Source organism: Suricata suricatta, chromosome 2 (assembly GCF_006229205.1).
Source record: "Suricata suricatta isolate VVHF042 chromosome 2, meerkat_22Aug2017_6uvM2_HiC, whole genome shotgun sequence".
Lineage (NCBI taxonomy): Eukaryota > Metazoa > Chordata > Mammalia > Carnivora > Herpestidae > Suricata > Suricata suricatta.
In genome coordinates, this window is record NC_043701.1 from 33346620 (window position 1) to 33356325 (window position 9706).

Sequence of the window (9706 nt, forward strand, 5' to 3'; positions counted from 1 at the left end):
AATAAGATTGCTTTTGTTTGTGATTAATTGTTTTATGTATCTAGGAGCTCCCAATTTCGGCACATAAATGTTTATAATTGTTAGCTCTTCTTCATGTAGAGTCCCTGTAATTATAATATAGTGTCCTTCTTCATCTTTTGTTACTGCCTTTATTTTAAAGTCCAGTTTGTCCGATATAAGTATGGCTACTCCAGCTTTCTTTTGGCTTCCAGTCGCATGGTAGATATTTCTCCATCCCCTTACTTTTAATCTGAAGGTGTCTTCAGATCTAAGGTGAGTCTCTTGTAGGCAGCAAATAGATGGGTTTTGGTTTTTGATCCATTCTGCTACCCTGTGTCGTTTGACTGGAGCATTCAGTCCATTGACATTCAGTGTTATTATTGAAAAATATGGGTTTAGATTCATTGTGTTCCCCGTAGAGTACACGTTTGTAGTGATGCCTATGATACCTTTATTCCTTGCTACATTTCCCTCATAGAGTCCCTCTTAAGATTTCTTGTAGGGCTGCTTTGGTGGTGATGAATTCTCTCAACTTTTGTTTATTTGGGAAAACTTTTATCTCTCCTTCTATTCTGAATGACAGGCTTGCTGGGTAAAGGATTCTTGGCTGCATGTTTTTCCTGTCCATCACATTGAAGATTTCCTGCCATTCCTTCCTGGCCTGCCAAGTTTCATTAGATAGGTCTATAAACCTCTCTGATAGGTTTCCCTTTGTATGTTAGGGCCTTTTTCTCCCTAGCTGCTTTCAGAAGTCTCTCTTTGTCTTTATATTTTGCCAGTTTCACTATGATATGTCGTGCTGAAGGCCGGTTTACGTTACATCTTAGGGGAGTTCGGTATGTCTCCTGAATTTCAATGTCTTTCTCTTTCCCCAGATTGGGGAAATTTTCATGTATAATTTGGTCTAAAAAATATGGAACGCTTCACGAATTTGCATGTCATCCTTGCGCAGGGGCCATGCTAATCTTCTCTGTATCATTCCAATTTTAGTATATGTGCTGTCGAAGCGAGCACAAAAACCATGCAAATCTAACCCGTGGTAATATAAGTCAGAATAGTTATTGACTTTAGGTAGGGAAATTAACTTAAAAATATGAGAGATATTTTGAAGATGCTAGAAAGAGTCGGCATCTTGATTTGAGTGGTAGTTACATTGTATTCTTAAATAAAAATTCATATTAAGTACACACAATATTAGGTTCCTTTAAATACATTATTGTGTATGTGTGTTGTGTGTATTACCTCAGAGACAAATGACATATACTTATGGGTGCTGTCTATAGGACTATTTAACATTATAGTTAAATACTTTACCAAGTATCTTTACTGAGTTTCTATGCTTCTTGACCATATATTTATTTATATAGGTTCGGTGAAACTCTATTCTTCTTTCCAAAGGAAAAAAAGTTAAAAAAATTTACAACCCTACCATGACAAAGATCTTGTTTAATTAGGTATGACAATCTTTATAAGAAATGAGAGTTTTGCTTCATGTGTTACAATTATGGTTTTAATATTCTCCCAGGAAAATGGCCTAGTTTTTTTCTGTGACACATATAATCCCTTATCCACAAATAGTCAAGAATGTTACTTTCAGCTGGATAGGTCAGGAATATTGGCAAACAAGAGGATCTCTGAGAAAGCATTGGTCAGATGTTTTATAGGTAGTAATAGATTTCATAGACAAAATGCAGTTGGTGTAATTTTGAGGATTCTTGGTTCCCGATCTTGGTAGACAAGCTTATAAAGACAAAAAAACATTTCTGATCCATAACAATAAATTATAGTCCTCGAGGTTTTACAAATCCTCCATGTGGATATTAACTCATAACATCCTGTTACTAAATGTTATTACAGAGGCTTATAGTATTAATTAATACCTCTTCTAGCTCCTATAAATAAAACTGATCAAATAAAATGTGAAATTAATTATACTAATTTTTTTAAATGTGCATGGTCACATCCATGCCATAGGGACAAAGATCTGCCTGCAATGAAGAGACCTCAGAAGAAAAGCTAACCCTTGATCCTATGGAGTATGCACAGACATGCACAATATGTTCCATGGTCCCAGGGTCAGAAAGAAAAACACACTTTGAACCTTTAGGTAACAAAAAATAATAATAATAAAAGGATTACCCTGGTTAGTACTAGTACCCAAAAGTAAGGGGACTAGAGCTTTTCCTGCAAGTTACTGCTACCATAATGAAAATATTACCACTGACTTTTACAACTCGGCGGTTAGAGGATGCGTCATTATTTTTGTATGCATGATAATGAGAAGAAAATATGGCTTTTTTTTGCACCATGAATTAATGTAGAATTACTAACCCTGGTTTTTTTATTTCCTTTAAATGCCTCTTGTGTTTTTTTATTTGGCAAATTGTAACTTCTCAATAATGTACAAACCAACTTCTTTCCTTTTCAACTTGATATTGTTTCTGAATATTCCTTTCACAAAAGTGAAATAGTCACATCATTATAAGTGTCTTAAATGCCTTCCAAATCCTAAAGAGAGAGCCTTTTGAAGGCAGCTGGGGTTCATGTACAACAGAAGAAATAAGTTAATGTAGATATATTCACAGAATAGCTGGTATCATTCAATGCCAATATTTAAATACATTAGTTTCAGTATTTTGCATAAGAGCAGTTTTCAATCCTTGTGACTGTAGTTTAATCAGTAATGTTATGTCACATGACTACCATAACTTAGCTATCATAATACCTTTAATTAAATTACAATGTAGTTTGGCTGGATTCTTTGTCAATGGAATCACATACTGTCAATCCTGTAGTTCCTGGAAGGACATGGATTTTAAAGGTGAATGTCTGCTTGAGTAGGTATGACAGAAACCCACAAAATCTGAAATGAGTATAAACATTTAGACATCAAACAATACTTAATGTCTCTTTGGAAATAATCTACTCCATAACAAACAAAAATCAGAACATATGAAGCTTTAGGAAACCCAAAAGTCATAAATTCCAATATTTTAACCAAAGGAAAGTTCTTAACTATGAAACAATATTACTAAAAGCTTTGAAATACAGTACAATCATCCTAATTGGCATGGTCTGATAGAAATAGAACTGTGCCAAATAAAAAATAATAATGCTAATTGGTAGCTCAGAAAAACACATAGTTCTTCAATAACGTCATTTTTGTTACATTATTTTAATTTTGAGGGAAAATGCATTTAAAGATTTCCAACATTTTATAAAGTATATCAAGGTATAAAACAAAAGAGAAGACATGCCCCAAAGAAAGTAACTGAATCCAAGAGTAGCTGGCTGGGTAGAGGAGTAAAAGACTTTCTAATTAGCCCTCTGATGGATCTACAATCACTCGTTTTTATAGTCCATACAGCAGGATCTAGCCTATACTAGTGTCAGGGTTTGTGTGTGATCTTCAGGTGTCATTGAATATAAATCTCAGTGAAAATCACGGTGATAGTCAAGAAATGAGCCCTTTCTTCAATTCTGAGCAACATACTGGAAAAACATCATAAGAGTTTGAAAAGAGAGGGTTTTTTTTCTTTCTGCTAGATGGAGAGTGTTTTTTTCAGTCTTTCTTCTTACCAAACTGACAATGATATAAAATTTTCTAACTTAAAAGATTTTTCTTTCATTTTTAGCCAGCTTACTTGATCCAGGGGTTAAGAATAGCTTCCTCTAATGGTGTCAATCTGGAAAAAGAGAAAGACTTTCTCAGAGGAAGTAACTAGTCAGTTGCTGTCTGGGCAAAGTGTAATGTAAAGAGAGTGGGATCATCCAGAACCCTCCTCCTCTGTCTCCTCTTCCTTCCACCACGTCCAGCTGCTTTTTCCTCAAACTATGGCTTGAGACTGAAAAAAAAAAAAAGGGGGACCTGGCAGGAGCATGTGACAAAAGCTCTATGGAAAAGTACCTTTCCTACAACACTGACTCTGTAGCTCACAGCTAATTAATCCCACAATAGAATGTGAGTTGGCTAGTTGTATTTTGAATGTCCTCATGTGGCCTCTCTTGACGGGACTTGCCACCAAGGGTTTTAAGCTTTCACCCTATTTAATATTCATGTCTAAAGAAGCAAAGTGCCTTGGGATATTAAGAATTTTTAAAAAATTGGTCCTTTAGGTTTAGATTATAATGGAAAATTCAACAGCTATAGCTGCTAGAGACAAAAGGTGAAAAATTCACATTCTGGAAGTAAACTATCAACTATATGCTGAATAGGAAAAGTCATAATTATTGGACAGTGAAGTGACAGTTTTTGCATTTGAGTGGTTTAGTAAATGGTACCCGCAAGAAGTTAATATTCCACATGCTATCATTCCGGAGAGCAAAGTTCTTCACAGTGGGAACAATATTTCAATGAAAGATTTAGTTTGGACAGAGGGAGTAGAGTCAGATTTCAAAAATATATTTTTAAAATTTATGATACAGTATTAATGAAGCACCACTCCTTACGTATAACTCATTGTTCATTAGTCATCCATGTCTCCAAAATATATATTGTGACTTAAACTATATTTAATCCATGGAAAGCAGATTCAAAGTTTGTTAAGAAATTTTCAAAGTTTACTGCCAATCCTTGTCTAGTTTCATGGCATGTGAATATAGCATGAAACTGGTACAGCTGAAAATAAATACACTACAGCAACTCTTGGGTTAATATTCACGATGTGCCCCATGGCAGTTTCTCGCCAGGGTGCACATTTTTTTAAAAACTCCCAAGTGATCCTGAAAGGCACGCTTGGTTAAGAAACACCATAATGAGAAGTTAGAAGGAAAAGTAAATGCTTCTCTGCTCTTTTATTTTAGGGACAATAAATTTGGAAAAAACTTTTTTCCACTTCCCTGTAGCATTTTCTTATTTTTCCTACCTCACTCCCATACTCTATATTTTTATCCTCCACATTTCTTCTTAGTAATATCCACTTTCTTTTCTAAATTTCACTAATGAGAGAAATGGGAGACAACAGGGTAAAAAAATAAGATTTAAGGCATACTGATAGCAAATGGTGCTTTTTGATGCTGTAATTTTCCAAATTCCACACTACTTATAGTATAGTACATTGTTTGGATTTATTGTTGCCTATAATTAAATAGGATTCATTCCATGTTTAAAAATAAGTGCCAGCTCCCAGCAAAGTCTACTTAGTGGAGCGAATCATCATCTCAGAATGATTCAATATTGGGCATAGACAACTACCTTTACATTATGAAGGCCAAATGTATCTTTTCTTTACCTTTGTTATATTGGGAATTTAATAAAATTTCTCCTACATTCAGATAGTTGGTATTAATGGATAAAATGACTCATATTTCTTTGTTATTTAGAAAATGTAGACAAGAATCCACTGTTAAAAATTCCCTGGGAAATATAAATTCTGTATTAGGTATTAAAACTTACAACTGAACTAATTTTCCTTGAAATCTTTCATCACTTTGGCAAATAGAAGCAAAACAGTCAATGTATAGAAAACCTGAACTTTTAGATTTTCACAATCCAGTGTGTATGAGAAAGCTACAAAAACTGAAAGGGTCCCAAAACTTGGACAGGACTGGGGAAATACAGAGAATCCTAGACAGCATGTTAGCCCTTGGCATCTGAAAGAGAATGTGGCTGGGTATACCAAATATGGAGAAGAATGGGTAGGTAGAAGGGGACTAATAAAAACACTAATGACTTCATATAATTTGGACAAAGTAATGTGGCATCTAAGCTCAGGCTAGGTAGGTACCTGAGGCAAAGAACTTGAGACTTGGAAGAAACATAGCATCTTTTTTCTAATTTGAGCTCTACAGATAAGGAAATCTGAGTTTCAGTGATATTAAGTGGAGCAGAAGGTATTATCTTTCATACATGGTAAGCAGTTTTTGTTCAGTTCCTTGCATTGTACACACAACCTACTAGTTCTTGCTAAATACATGTTGATTGATTGTTCAGCTGTCAGTCATTTATACTTTTACTTGAATGAGTTGTTATCAGTGTTTTCACTTTTACAGAGTCCTTCTTTGATAAGTAGTATTATTGGATATAATTTAAAAATCATTTATACTGTGGTTAAAAGGTTTGAGGTTTCAACAGATTTGGAGAGTGGAAGCTCTTATTTTGGAAAATGGATGGATAACTAACACTATATATCAGATATAGAATCCAGAATCCAGGCTATTTCTTTCCTCTGTGTTGGTATCAAACATGTGGGGAACATGAATTTACATCAGTATGTGAATATCCAGCATAATAACTGGCATCACTGAGAGAAGATCCTCCAAAAAGGTACATGGAATTATTTCACATTACCAGCACATTTTGAAATGCATATTTTTATTGCTGGATTAAGTTTTTCAGATGAGGCAGTAGAAAGAAAGGGATTTCTGTAATCCTTTGACGAAAGGACATCTTCCATGAAGAATCATTACTGCTGGTTCTTTGTTATTATAAATATTGTAATTTTTATCCTATAAAAATTAGGATTTTAAGTGACTCAATCCCCATAGTAAACTCTATCATTGAATTGACCATGTGTTTTTATTGGAATTATAAACCTAAAACACAAGAGTTTTGCCTGCTGTTTAACTATACACAGAAAATGTGTAGCTTTTAAAAAACTGAAATAAGCAACTTTGAATGACAGTCTTTATGATTAGAGAAAACAAAAATTTGTTCACCTTATCAAGGCTTTTTTTTTCACATTGTCCTCTTTTTCCCCCATGAAAAAACTGACTTCTAAAACTCTAGAACAATCTTTGAAAATCATTCTCATTTCATAAAAACTATAAATATAATGACTATTTGACCAACTTTTTTGGGAGTCCTTTTTCAGACACTTCCTTTCTATCAAGCACATCAAGAGTGAATGTGAAAATGCTTTGAATCAAGGTGCTGGTGCCCTTAGAGGGGCCCATGTCCATCTATTAGATTATGACCTATCGTCTATCTTTCATGTGCAGATCCCACTTGAGAGACACTTCTCCAGTGATCTTTCTGCAAGACTTCTGAGCAGACCCACTGATGTCCTTTGTTTTGGAAAACCTTTTCAAGGCTATTTGTGTAATGAGCAACCTTGGAAGAGTAGAGAGAGTGTCTATCAGAGCAAATGGGTAGCTTTGTTTACTGTCCAGTATAATAAAGACAATGCCACCCTCTGGGAAAAGGTCAGTAAGGTTTCCTTGCAGACTATCATAAAAGGTTTTGATCCCCTAAACTCAGGACTCCTCAGCTATAACATGAACCATCGGCACGTGCATCATCCACTTGGATGCCTCCAGTCACCCCTGTGAGATTGCTGATTGCAAGGGAAGCTGATACGCATATGGTGATGCTCATGCTACTTTCTGTGCCTTCAGTAAATTACAGCTTTCTTCTGTGATTCAGGGGTCCTCGGTCTCCCGCCAGCATCCATGAAGCTGTGGCAGGCTAACTTGTTAACTTGTAAGTAAAGTAAAATCTCAGAAACTTCAGTTCTTGACAGTGCTTAAGTTTTTCAAAGTCAATTCTATACCTACTAAAAATTAACATCTTATAGATGTATGTTCAATGATATTTAAAAAAAATTGTTATACAAATATTTGAAAATACAAACCTTGAGCATCTTCTCAGAGGTTCCTAACTGCATCTTTCTTTCTCAAGGTCAGCACACTGCTGAGGCTGGGTCGCTCCTCCACACCACAAGGTGTGATATCTGCCTTTCCAAGCATCTGCCGAAAAACCAGATGAGGAAACCTTCAAGTTAGATTGAGGTAGCTCCCTTTGCAATGGAAAAACTTCGGCTGTATTTCTTCAGATATGTCTTCTGCCTTGTTCTCTCTGTCTCCACCTTCTAGGGTTCCAACCACACTGTTGTGATACCATATCATACCACAGTTTTTAAAGCTATGTCCTCTTATTTCTATTTTCATTGTTTTTCTCTTTGTCTTCCTCCTTGGATAATTTCCATTGAAATTGAAGCTCACTGATTCTTTTCTCACCTGTGTTTAGTCTCTGTGTACCCAGCCATTCTTCATTTTGCTTCTGTATTTTTCATTTCTGGCATTTACTTTTGACCCTTTCTTATGGCTTCCATCTCTTTATTATTACCCAACTAGTCTTGCTTGTTCTCTACCTTTTCTGTTAAATTAATCGAACAAGGGGGCTTCTCCAAGTAAGGCAAACATAGTCAATCAAATAATCTCTGTGCTTGACTTGTGACTTTTCTCTATAAAAATCTCTCTCTGAGCTCCTAGCTGTGGTGCACTTCTTACCACTTCTGGTTTGGCGCTGCCAGATAGGAATTGATTATTGCTCAAAAACGCTTAAAATTTTTAATATGCCTCAGTTAGCCTTTTAACATTCCTTTAGAGCCTTTGACCTGTTATTCATAATAATATTTAAAACCTTGTCTGATTAGTCTAACATCTCTGTCATACCTGCATATGGCTCTGATGATTGCTTTGTCTCTTCAGACTGTTTTTCCTGCCTTTTGGCATACCTTGTAATTTATTGTTGACAGCAGAACACCTTGTATGGGGCAGTAGAAACAGGTAAATATGTGTCCAGCATGAAGATTTATGTTCATCTGGCCGATAGCTGGCCTGTGTTTTATGTTCATTGTAACCGTGAGCATCAGAGGCTTTGAATTCTTTCCATCACCTTGTCACCTTATTTTTGTCTCCCTGATTGGTTTTGGGGCTTCCTTTTGTGCTGATTCTCATAAAAAGTCTGCCTCTCACTGGTCTCCCAGCTATACTCCACTGTTACTGTTACTGAGGTCTTATAGCTTGGTGGTAGGATGTGAGGAACAGGGGCATTTTCTAATCTCATAAGTCTCAGTCTTTGGACTGCACAAAGGGTCGGTGTCTCAGGGGTGAGTCTTTCCTCCTCTGCCCTCTAACCCCTTCCTCAGGGCCAGCAGGTGTCTTTCAGTCTTCTCCATCTATATCCTGAAAGCCCTTCTTTCCCTACAAGGGAAGCCAGGCTTTACCTGCTAGTTTGATTGTGCTGTAATGTCATTGCTTCCATCAAGCTCTCTCTTTGTTGTTATAAAACATTCTGGTGATTTTTCTTCCAATCTTGAAAGTCCCTTAAAAGAGGAAAGCTTCAGTGCAGGATGTTCAGGATGATTTCATATGAAAATTACCAAAGTTTCAAAATTTTAGTTAGTCTCAGAATCATGGAATACACATTTTAAGTAGGTGTCTAAGTATATCCTATATCTTTTTAAATTGAAGCAAACTCCTTGCCATTGATAAATTAATCATTATCGGGGCAATTTAGCCTCATCTTCCTTGCCATCTTCATTGTTAGGTGCCTAGATGAGAGCCTCTGATCTGACATAACCCTGGATTTTCAGTTGTTTTGAATTTCTCTTATTTGTTTGTTTTATATGTTAATAGACTAGGCATAGCATATATTCTATCTGTTTTTATGAGCTTATATATGTTCACTGTTGGAAATTTAATTCAGACATAATCACACCTTTTATAGGGTAGGTAAAGACTGATAGAAGTACATTTATATAAACAGAATTATTGGTGCTATTAAAATTATATGGAGCCTTGGATACTCTATTCCTGTGTTTAGAACAACTGTGACAGAAGTGAAACTAATTTAGGGGAGACAATGGTTGTGTGCGTATCCATTTATATGTGTAAACAAAACAAATGAGCCACTGGTTCATTAAGTTATAAACTCAGTTAGCAAAAACCAACTTCTCAGCCAGACCCAGCTTCTAGCTCCCAG

General features: G+C 35.7%; 1 non-coding gene across 1 annotated transcript; it reads right to left on the reverse strand.

The window, feature by feature from the left end:
* Positions 1 to 907: 907 nt before the first annotated feature.
* On the reverse strand, positions 908 to 1014 carry LOC115286081. The gene has a single exon (XR_003905840.1). It is a non-coding gene; the product is annotated as a U6 spliceosomal RNA (small nuclear RNA).
* Between the last annotated feature and the right edge of the window lie 8692 nt (positions 1015 to 9706).